This window comes from Pezoporus wallicus, unplaced genomic scaffold (assembly GCF_028554395.1).
Source record: "Pezoporus wallicus isolate ANWC-B61680 ecotype Strahan unplaced genomic scaffold, APGP_CSIRO_Pwel_v1 contig_6658, whole genome shotgun sequence".
Lineage (NCBI taxonomy): Eukaryota > Metazoa > Chordata > Aves > Psittaciformes > Psittacidae > Pezoporus > Pezoporus wallicus.
This window is the reverse complement of record NW_026642312.1, coordinates 246,591-259,040: the sequence shown is the minus strand read 5'-3', so window position 1 is coordinate 259,040 and position 12,450 is coordinate 246,591. Positions and strand designations below refer to the sequence as shown.

At 36.7% G+C, this 12,450-nt stretch overlaps 1 protein-coding gene across 2 annotated transcripts in view; it reads right to left on the bottom strand.

Annotated features, from left to right (window-relative positions):
* Positions 1–12,450, bottom strand: part of CDH18 (cadherin 18) — a 268,040-nt gene that overhangs the window by 193,460 nt on the left and 62,130 nt on the right. For both annotated transcript variants that reach the window (XM_057428840.1, XM_057428841.1), the window contains exon 3: positions 11,873–11,952. The gene's annotated coding sequence lies outside the window, so the exon portion shown is untranslated. The remainder of the gene's footprint in view (positions 1–11,872; positions 11,953–12,450) is intronic.

Sequence of the window (12,450 nt, the reverse complement as noted above, 5' to 3'; positions counted from 1 at the left end):
CACAAGGATAATCAGTGGTTTGGAGTATCTTTTCTATGGGGAGAGACTGTGGGAGCTGGGCCTGTTTAGTCTAGAGAAGAGAAGACTGAGAGAGGATCTCATTAATGCACATAAATATCTCAAAGGTGGGTGCCAGGAGGAGGTGCCAGACTCTTTACAATAGTGCCCAGCCACAGGACGAGGAGCAATGGCCATAAACTAAAACACAAGAAGTTTTACCTCAACAGGAGGAACAACTTCACACTGAGGGTAGCAGAGAAATGGGCTGCCCAGGAGGGTTGTGGCATCTGCGTCTCTGGAGACATTCAAAACCCACTTGGACACATTCCTGTGTAGACACTGCCCTGTCTAGATGGCCCTGCCTTGGCAGGGGGTTTAACTGCATGGTCTCTAAAGGTCTCTTCCAACCCTAATGATTCTGTGATTCTGTGATCTACCTATTTTACAACATCCTGACATGACATGTCTAACATCACAGAATCCTATAAAGCAGGTTGGAAGGACCTTTGGGCATCAGCTAGTCCAAAGCCCTGCTGAAAGGGCTTCTTGCCTGGATGCAACTTCTCAGAGACTGCAGAGAAGCTTGTGGGAAAAAGAACTGTCCTGGGGTTAAGTTAAATAAACAGGAGGTCAGAAACCACCAGATATGAAAAAACTCGCTGGAGGCAACAGATAACAATGTAAGAGGTTACAGAGCCATAAGGAATGGTTGGATTTCACAAAGACCTATGTGAGAAGCACCTGAATTTCACAGACCATTCCAGAAGAACATGGGAGCTCTTTTGCAGACTCAAATCACTGCCTAGGTAACTATCTCAGTAATACTTTGAAAGATTGACGCTCCCTAGGAAACACTGCCAGAAATGCTGTATTTGAGTGCACTTGTAGAAAAACTGAGATAGATAAGGAAAAGGTAATTACAAGCAAGTTGTTCATATGGGAGGGGAGAAGGAGATGGTAAAATAACCTGAAAGAGGGAAGGGGCGGGGGGGTTGGTGTGGAATGATGGAGGAACGCCTGGAGGGTATCACCTACCAGCTTTTCCCTCCCAGGTCTCTTACAGCACACATCAGGGTCTCTCTCTTCATTTTAGACCTTCATAAACTGTTACAGCTCCTGCAGAGCTAGATTATTTTTTTATTGCAAATCTATTTCATAAAGCCTATAATTAAGTGGTACCAGTTCAGTTAATTCCTATTCATTGTTTTACAGGTGTACAAATTGATTCAGCTCCTGCAACTGCTGAATCAGGTTGTTCCTTGGATGTATACTCCTCAGTTCATACAAAAAAAAAAAAAAAAAAAATCAGGGAAGTCACAAAACCCCCAATAATAGAAAATTCTTTTCATAAGGAAAACTATCACCCAAGAATCCAACACTGAAGAACAGGAATAATTTTAAATGTCAAAAAAGGTGAATAAGTGCTCTTCTCAATGGTCATTGGCAGCTTCAGGATTTCTCTTGTGCCATTAAATAAATAAATATTATTAGTAAAGAGAAAAAGAGACATCCATATATGTCGAGTCTAAATTTGAAGTCTGTATTTAAAAACACCTCTTTTCACACCACACATTAACTAAGATACATAAGTCTTCAATTTCTTCAGGACATTACTTCTGCCAAACATACTACAATCACTGTCAAACACACAGCATTGCTGCTGGTATGTTGTTTTCTTACCATTTCCCTAAAAATGCTCTTCTTCTACACAGTACCAACTAGATTTGCCTTTAGCTGCACTCGTCCTTTCATTATGTTTAGCTTTCTCTACTCTTGAAAAGTATATACTGAGTATAACTTTTTTTTTTAATCTTATCTTCCTCTCTTCCTTACTCTTCCAGCTCAGCCAGTGTTAAACACCAGGCTTCTCAATTTATCACTCCCATCCATAAATGTATTCGGTTCTGTTTTAGACTGAGTTATTCAGAATTCTTCAAATGGAATGTCACAGCTATCTCATAAATGCCTATAGTAACATGTTATCTGTTAAATGCAAACAATATAACTTAGTAACTCATTTTGCAAAGTATTAACAACTGAGAACTGATATACAGAACAGTCACATAACTTGCAAAGGCAGCTTTGCCCAGAAGGATGAATGAAGGAAATAGATAGATAAACATCTATGTGTTTGTGGGTATGTAAACAAGAAGTGTCTGCCTATAAGTAACAAACAAATCAAAAGGAAAATTAGTGAAGTTTGGTGTTGGAATTTTCTATGGATAAATGCTGTTGTAAATACAGAAATATTTGAGACATCTACTTATGTTAACTTGGCAAGAAAGAAATCTCTAATAATTAGAAAAATACCAAATGTCTTACAAAAGGCTGCCTGAACAAACTGAGTAAATGTAATTCTGGATGTGAGGTTTTAAATGTTCCTTTGCTTTGAAAGAAATCACAGCTTTTTTTTTTGTAGTATAAATGAATACAAGCATCAAGCATGTATTTGTTTCACCCTACAGGCAATTTAGACCAGTGGAATGGATTTTTTTTCTGATTTACTTTTGAAGATCTTTCTATTATTGGAAGATTCCTCAAATCCAGATAACTAAGTTTCCTATCATGGGACATTAATATGAAAATACAATGATTTCTACTATATAAGAAACAACTTCTGTGTTTTTCTTCAGTGCAGTCCCTACCGATACTGAACATTTCCAAAATACCCCAATAAAACATTTTCACAAGTTCTCTAGCTTTTGCAAATTCAGAAAGAAATTATGTACTAAATTCAGTTAAAACCCTGTTTTTAGAGTTAAATGAAAAAGGTCTCAAAGTGAGTTTTGAAAAGTCATGCAAATGACTGAGGTATTTTATATGGTTTGTTGGGAGAGTGTATTAAATAGTTACACATGGCTACATTAAAAGTGCACTGCAGACTTTCAGTGTGTATATATATTCATAGCTATTCTTTCTGCTATTACAACAGCAAAACCTGCTTAGATACTTTGAAGTACTCCTGCCTGTGATCACTACTTCTTTATTCATTTAGTAAATCCATCTCGTATTTTTCAGAAGTTTACACCCAAGCATAATCCAGGACCAAATAATCTGCAAGTAAAATAATTCTACGAATCCACAAAAACCAACAGAACAGTGATGAAAGACAAAAGAAAAGGCAGCTAATTTACTTCTTTGCCACTAATATTTCTATAGTTCTGAAGTTTGTTTTTTCTGATTAAACACTAGAACCTATGGCTAGCTACAAGGTGATCAAATAAATACTTTTTCTGTTTAAAACTGCTCTGATAAGGCTGTGTAAACACACACATAAACACCATCCACAGGGATGTGTATGTGTGTGTGTACCTCTGAGAACAAAACGTCTACAAGTTCCCATTTCTGAGTAGTTGCACAAGTCTGTTACAATTTCTAACGTAAAGTTCCCTGATATATTAATTTTTACTCACTTTTCCATTTCTATTGCTCTAAGATTTATACATATATATATGTGCACACACACATATATATAAACTAAAGCCCCCAAACAATAATTTAAAACTCTTAATAGGCGTGATTAATAAATTTCAGTTCAATAACTGAACTCATTATAACTGAGAAAATACTCTACTTGCATGTATATTCATTTTTTTCTTTTCCTTTATTTAGGGAGGGCAATGAGTACAAAGAATAAGTTTTCTGTCTTAAGAAAGTTTACGTTGCATAGCATGGTATATGAAAAATGGGTAAAAATATACATAAAAATAAGAGTGTACTCTGATAAATAACCATGTCCAGCTACCACTGGAAGTCAATACTGATATAAAGAAGATGGTAACATGTTTAATTGTTGTTGAGACTATATGATACTTGTTTTTTCCAACAGCTACATTTACAATCACTTTCTTTCTCAGGAATGCAAAACAGTAATTTGTCATAAAAAGGCACCAAAACAAAAGAGAAGATCCAATTCTTTCAGTCCTGATGCATGTATTACTATCTTTGAACACACAGTATTTCATTAAATTCATTTGTGAATGAGTATATATATTTTTTATAAATTAATCATGTGCTAATCCTAACACAAAGTCATCTTCATTCTAACATTCTCACTCATCTTTTACAACAGGAAGGAATATTTCCATGGTTTTATTTGAAACTGTTCTTTATTGTTCTTAATATTCTTTTCTTAAGAAGGGATGCTGTCCTGTATATGATTTTTAATTTGAACTGAAATTTAAAACACATCATGAAACATTATTAATGACCTTAAGAAATTCAGGTTTTATACAGATGAAAATTTTCGTCTACTACTTTGTATTGACATTTAAATAGCAAAATTTGTCAAACATACTAGTGCAAATGAACTGTCACAGATTTTGTATATGCAACTTCACAGCATTCTTGTGAAAATTGTAGCTTCCATTCTTGTCCAAACAACTTCCAGTGAAGATAAACTGATATGTAACGTCCAAGCCATAACACCAGCAAATCCTCAGAAAAAGAAGGGCAAGGAGAATCAAGGTTAATTAGCAGGATCACATCTTAGGTTCTGATTTGTGCAAACAAAAAAAGACTTACTTAACTTTAGGCCTATTAGTGAAAAGCTCATTCACATTAATGGGATTGTATGATTAAAACTAAGCTTAAAACTGAACTTTTTAAAGATCAGGTCATTTGTGCTCTAATGGAGGAACTGGAAGAACAGCTTCTGTAGATAAATAACATTCTATAATTATCTCACTGGGAAAATTTAAGAAGGCAGCATTCAGTTTCAAAATGTGCTTGTCTTCCATTAATACATTAATAATAGTCTAATAGCAACTGAAACACTGTAAGACTCTTTGTGGGTTGAAGGTCTTTGAGAAGGAAAAGGGCACCTCAAACTGTAACTTACATGTGTCCTGGAGCTTTATTTCTTTTCTCATAAATGAGCAGGATGAGGGGTTTGCACTTGTCCAGCATCATTGAAAGAGCACCATAGTCAGGACTGAATAGTCAGAAAAAAAAACACTCTCACTTTAAGAGGGAAAGCATTTCCAGAAAAGATCAGTTTCTGAGCAAAACCTCATATCTTAGTCTCATTTTGAGCCTTATTTGACAGTGCTTACAACTAAACTGTTCGCAGACTCCTCTATTTGAGCAAGTAATGAAAAGGGGTAGATTGAGGTACCTAAATGCAACATGCAAACTATTTGTGGATGAAAGTAGAGAGAACATAATTTAATGAGTAATAGAACAATAGAACAATGAAAAATAAATTTAAAACTGTAACAGCTTCCAGATCTATCTTTTTCTCCAATGAGGCCTGGATTATATGTTATGAAAACAATCAAGACAAACTACAAAAAGATACAAAAGATAACTACATACAATTTCATCTCTAAACAACCAAAGTGATATGCAAGGCTGTTCTCTTGCATTTCAGTCTCTTATGTTTCCTCACTGGCTATCTGCTTCTTCTGATGAAAGTAAATTAGTATTTTATTGATAAGAATACATAAATTTCCACATATTCTAGCATAGATCTAATATTACTAGAAAGGGATTGATCAGACCTTCATCATCCTTTGAGAATTAAACAAAGTACGCAGTTACCAAAACAAATTGCCACAAGCTTCATAACAGAACATTATCAAGAAAATAAATTACCCACAGTGGTTAGAAAAGTTAAAAAAGCTAACAGAAGTCCAGGATCCTGATGTGATGCATCTTCAGGCCTATTCCTTCCTGACAGAGAAATCATTTGCACAGGAGGCTAAATCAATTTAGCAAACAGGAGACTGAGGTGCTACTTGAACAGGCCTGTCACAATCTTTAATCCCCAGGTAAGGACTGGTGAAGCAACACCTAGTATAGCAACTAAAGTCAATCCCAAATCCCACCCTTGACTGAAGAAACATCAGAGAAGCATTTTGTTTGTTTCTTTGTTTTCTGAGGGGGCATCATGATTTCATGATTATGAAGTCATCTCCACACATCACCATGCAGCTTCCTGTAATTTTAAAATTTTAATATTTTATCTCCAAAATTCTGAATTCTGAGGTGCTGACATTGCTGGAATGAGATGGAACAGTCTGTAAAAAAATACTTATGTCAGATTTAAGCAACATTGTATTTAACACTTGTGTCTGCCCACTGCATGAACATGAAGGACTCTTATATGATTGTTGCAATAACGCAGGGGTTTTATGCATGAAAAGTAAAGAGACACATAAAAAAGATACACATGCTTAAGTATCCAGTAAAGAATGTCAGGGCTTAATCCAAAGGTAATGAAAATAAACAAGGTTCTTGTAGGATTAACAACATTCTGAATCAAGAATAACTTATAACAGTAATAATATTTCATAGTATTTTCCCTAAATAACAGAAACTAAAAAAAAAAAAAAAATAAAAAATACACTCCTCTGTTCCACTTTTCCAAAGAGTTAAATATTCATTTTTCCACTCTAGAGAGCCTTCCAATATAAGGCATGAAGTTTATAAAAGAGGAAGTTGTAAGTTTTATAGCACTGCATTAGCTTTTGTGACAATTTACCTAATACCTTCTACAACATCTTATGAAAACAAATATTCTTCACCTCAGTTAATTAAATCAATACAGAGGAAATAATAAAAAGGAGTTCAATATTAGATTATATTATGAACATTACTCTTGGAAAACATTGCGGAAAGAATTTTAAGGAGAATTATTCATTAAACTTCAGTGTTACCTTCTACAAGTGTTTTCATAATTAATTGCACTGGTCAGTTTGGAATCCAAGCTTTAAACTAATAAAAAGTGTGCCAGCTATTTTTTAGTTCTTATCTTTTAAAATCTAAATTTATAATTACTTTAAAAACATTCAAGCAACAGTTGAATTAAGTAATTTTATATAATAATAAATGAAAAAAAAAAGGGGGGGAGGAAAAATGTAAAAAGGAGCCCTAAATGTTTCTAACATGGCTGCTTCTTTGAGGCTTACATTTATAGCTCTTCCTATGAGTAGGGAATACATATTAGAATAGTTATTTCTTGTAAACAGCAGCTTTCCAGCTCTGGCAGCAAAGGACTCAGCCTGGGCTGCGCAACATAGAATCATAGAATTGTTAGGGTTGGAAAGGACCTTAAGATCATCTAGTTCCAACCCCCCTGCCATGGGCAGGGACACCTTACGCTAAATCATATCACTCAAGGCTCTGTCCAACCTGGCCTTGAACACTGCCAGGGATGGAGCATTCACAACCTCCCTGGGCAACCCATTCCAGTGCTTCACCACCCTAACAGGAATTTCCTTCTTATATCCAACCTAAACTTCCCCTGGTTTTAATCTGAACCCGTTACCCCTTGTCTTGTCACTACAGTCCCTAATGAAGAGCCCATCCCCAGCATCCCTATAGGCCCCCTTCAGATACTGGAAGGCTGCTAGGAGGTCTCCACACAGCCTTCTCTTCTCCAGGCTGAACAGCCACAACTTTCTCACCCTGTCTTCATACGGGAGGTGCTCCAGTCCCCTGATCATCCTTATGGCCCTTCTCTGGACTTGTTCCAGCAGTTCCATGTCCTTTTTACGTTGAGGACACCAGAACTGCACACAATACTCCAGGTGAGGTCTCACAAGAGCAGAGTAGAGGGGCAGGATCACCTCCTTCGACCGGCTGTTCACACTGCTTTTGATGCAGCCCAGGATACAGTTGGCTTTCTGGGCTGCAAGCACACACTGCCAGCTCATGTTCATTTTCTCATCAACCAACACCCCCAAGTCCTTCTCCACAGGGCTGCTCTGAACCTCATCTTTGCCCAACCTGTAGCTGTGCCTGGGATTGCTCTGACCCAGGTGTAGGACCTTGCACTTGGCACGGTTAAACTTCATGATGTTGGCATCAGCCCACCTCACAAGCATGTCAAGGTCCCTCTGGATGGCATTCCTTCCCTCCAGTGTATCAACTGAACCACGTAGCTCGGTGCCATCAGCAAACTTCCTGAGGGCGCACTCAATTCCACTGTCCATGTCAGCAACAAAGATGTTGAACAAGACCGGTCCTAACACCGATCCCTGAGGGACGCCACTCGTTACTGGTCTCCAGCCGGATATTGAGCCATTGACCATAACTCTTTGTCTGTGGCCATCCAGCCAGTTCTTTATCCACCGAGTGGTCCATCCATCAAATTGATGTCGCTCCAATTTAGAGACAAGGATGTCGTGTGGGACAGTGTTGAACGCTTTGCACAAGTCCAGGTAGATGACATCAACTGCTCTACCCCTGTCCATCAGTTCTGTAGCCCCATGACCAGGCATCTGGGTAAAAATATAAATGCCTGCCTGCACTGTCCTCAGATGCTACCTGTGCACTAGTACACACATAAGCTGATTTTCTTAGAGCTCAGTATACCAGAGACCTTGCCAGTCAGAGACATCTACCTCTTTAAAAATGGTCAAGAACAGACCAATGCATTACAAGTGATAGAGTTCAGCTCCAGTTATCTCAGCATGTATTTGAACAAATGTATGAGAAATCTGGCCTGAAATGAGGATATAAGAGTTTTAATGTATGAGCAACAGCATTGGCTGTGTAATGCTCCTATTTAAAACTCGATCATTAAAGGATAAATACATACTTAAGATACCTAGGATAGTAGACCATTCAAATATGCCATCTCTATATCTTAGCAAAAGAAGCAGGTAATTTACTTTAGCTGGTAGATAAAAACAGATGGAAAGCACTGATCCATCTCAAAAATATTAGGTCCATAACACTGACTAGCCATACTTTCTTCTAGCATTTCTTCTAGCATACATCCTGTTCGTTTCTGACATGCCCTTAAGGTATTTTGCCTTACACATGAGCAAAAACTAATCCACTTCTGCCACTAGGTAAATTTTGCCCCCAAAACATATCTAGTTAAAGAGAAAAATCTTGTTGGCTTGGGGTTGTGTTTGCTTGTTTGTTTTTTATGCCTTTCATCCTTTAGCCTTCACTATTTTTATTAGGTGGACTGTAACAAATCAAAATCATATTGTTTTTATTTAATTAGGTTATATACATACACTATCTTATTTCAAACAAAAACATTCTAAATACAGGTAATTCTCTCTATTTCTGCATTTCTAAAATCCAGGATCTCTAGCTTCCACTGATAACAAGGATAAAAATCACTTTTTCATAACCAGTGTCGGATCCGATAATTTAGAGTAAGTCATAGACAGATGGAGCTCCATCTCCTCTATTACAAATGCTTTAGTAATAGCATAATGAAAGTAACGCAACAGAGACCACACTTCTTTCTTATTCATTTGTTACTGCATTTTCACCAGAGAGCAAGGAAATGGGACTCCAGGGGAGCTGACTACACACACTAATAGTAAGACACAGCCCACAAGGCATCAATCCTTTGATATGCACCAAAATAAATAACTGAAAACAAACAATTTATGAGACAGTCGTACTTCTATTTCAACACACAATCTTAAAATCCAATGCATCAAAAATGTACATGCCAGAATAACATCAAGCACCAGGATAACACCAGCACACAATAACAGCTCATCTTCACTTATCAGTATTCCTTAAATAAACACAGTGACAGTTATGTACTAGTGGTGTCAATATACTCCCACTCTGAACAATTACAGACCACCAGAACAAGTGTTCATCACTGATTTGACACTCTCAGAAACCATGAACCTTCTTATAAGCACAGAAAGGCCATGAACAGATAATATCTAAGTTATCGTTATCCCTGATACCAGGTCACTCAAAAGGGTTGTGGTTCTGTCCTGGAAATACAGAAGACATCCTGAAGATGTACAACAGAGGTACTTTCTCCCACATCTTCCATTAATATCTTTAACAAGAGAGTAATTAGTGCCAAATGTCTAAAAAAATCATTAAGCAGCAACTCTTCTGATCATGCTGGACCAGTAACCTCAATCAGTAACTATTTCTGACAATAAGATCATCAGCTATTTTACAGACACCAAAAATCTGGTGAAGTTTAGAAGTTTGATCTTTATCATTCTTTTCAATATTGTATTAAAAGCTTTTCTCTTTACTTCCAGTATTCTTACAGTTCAATGATTCTTACAGTCCACCACACAGCCTTGGCATTGATTTCTAATAAAGTAATACAATTATATCCCCATGGTAACTGGTTTTCAGACAACTTCTCAACCCATGCATCTACCAAGTATAGGAGATGGCCTGTACTATTACAGTCATTCCTAAAATATGTAATATTTATTTAAAAGCCCCACTAATCTTCCATGATCAACCTACAACCCTTATAGTTTGTGCAATATATCAGTTCTCTTACTTTCCCAGTTTCTTCTTTCCTTCCTTCCCCCCTTTCTAGCAAACCAGTATTCATTATTCAGCAGCTGAAGTTAGCTTCTACCCAAAGCCCACAAAGATAGCAGGAGGAGGTGTGCAGTCCCTCAGAGACAGAGGTATTAAATCTCAATTTTATTGATAGAGGATGGTTGCGGCTAGGCAAGTCAGATGATTTCCTCCAACACTCCAGAACTACTAAAATACACAGTCCACTTCCTCTGGTTTTCTTGTCATTTCCTGCCACCTCACTTCAATATAGCCCACTTAATGGACAGAAAACCCTTTTCAGCTGAGTCAGTCTTTCTTTGGTTATTGTGCTACAACTGGCTTCTCAAGAGAATGAATGACCACCAGACATAGTACCACAAAGGAATTGAGGTACAAAGGAATGAGAGGAACAAAGCTGGGATCTGTGCATCTATTAACAGTGAACAAGCAGATTGGTTTGACTGGGTCCAATCTGCATCCCAGTTACATTCACACAAACGAGCACTGCATGCTCCTTCCAGTGAGTCCTACTCCACTAACACGCAGCACTGTCCCTTTGCTTCCCAGGCCTCCTGTTCATCTAAAAGGATCAAGATTCTGTTTATACAGAAAGCTGCAGATAGCAAATTGTCCCAGAGTGAGGGAGATCTTACAGCATTCTCCTTCCCTGCACTTGTATATAAACAAAAGATACTGAAATCTATTAAAGTCATGTTCATAATTCCTAAGATAATAAAACTACTGTCTAGTGTTATGAATTTCTGCCTTAGCTGCTTTCATATTTTCAATTCTAAAAAAAGCAAAAATTTAATTTTTAAAATTACCTGTTGAAGTAATGAAGGTTTTAAAGATACCATATGTTGGGTGCAGAGCTTATATATTTTGTCTTGTGTGACTGTCTTCAAACAACAGCTGAAGTGCTTAATACACTTGCAAATATGTCTAAACATTTCTAAGACTGAGCTTCATTAATTAGTGTTCCATTTTAGCTTCTTACATCCAAATCTATGCTGCAAAATTCATTATTATATATTGCTTTCTGCTGCAAAGATATTTTATCCTGGAGAGGAATAGAAAGCAGTTAACACCTGCCTTTTGAAAAAAAAAAAAACTTAATCTGACATGATTCAAAAAAGCATTTGAATTAACAGACAAGCATACTGCAAATAAAGCTGACAGTCATTCATAGTATAAAACAGAGTGACATTTTTAGTAGCGTGCAAATACAGCTGACAGGCATGTCTTTATTCAATTAGTTCCTAGTTTCCAAGGGCAGAGTTGTGTGCACACATCCAAACTGTGCCCTCTAATTTTAGAGACTTTTGATACTGAATATTTAAAACTACTTAGTATCTGAATCAATTTAACAGAATGTCATTTAATGTACTTCTCAGTTTTGACTTTCAATAATTTACTCTGAATACCTCAACACTGCTCATGACTGATCCATAATTACATTCAAGCAAATCTTGTCTTTTTTTTTTAAAGTGTTTCAGTTTCAGAATAGTTAGACTTCCATGTGTGTACATTTTTATATGCTTCTCAGTATTATAAAAGTTTCATACCTATCCATCTGCATATCCTACTTACTTCTGTTGCTAAAATAGCAGGTAAAACAGGCACTTACTGTTCAGTGGTTACAGCGCACTTCTCCACTCCTCCTTTTCCAAATGACTTGCCAAATCAAACTTACTGCTGCTTTAGCTGCTGGGAAACAAAAAAAAAACAAAAAACCACACATGTCAGAACTCAAGGAACTCATGGGAGAGGGTATTTTACTAAAAAAAAAAATCTCTTTCAGAGGAAGTAAAAAGCAGTCATAGCTCATAACAGCTAGCAAGGATCCCTGAATGTGGAATCTCTAAACAAGAATACCGCAGCAGGGCATACAGTTAGTCTTTTTTAAAAAAAACAACAAAAGACAAAAGCCACCAGAGGCAATGATATTAAAAAAAAAAACAACAAAAAAAACACACAAAAACTCCCAAAAGAACAAACCCATTGCCTTTGCATTAGCTCTATTTTCTATCCTTTTACCATACTGTATGTAAAACATGAATATTTCAACAGGTAAGTAACTTTTGATAATGTCTTCTCCATTGGTCTACTGTCCTAAAGGACTGACCAGGGTTTGTCCCTACAACCATATTAGTAACACATTTGGGTTTTTTTATTTTTTTAATATATTTTATATATATAATTTAT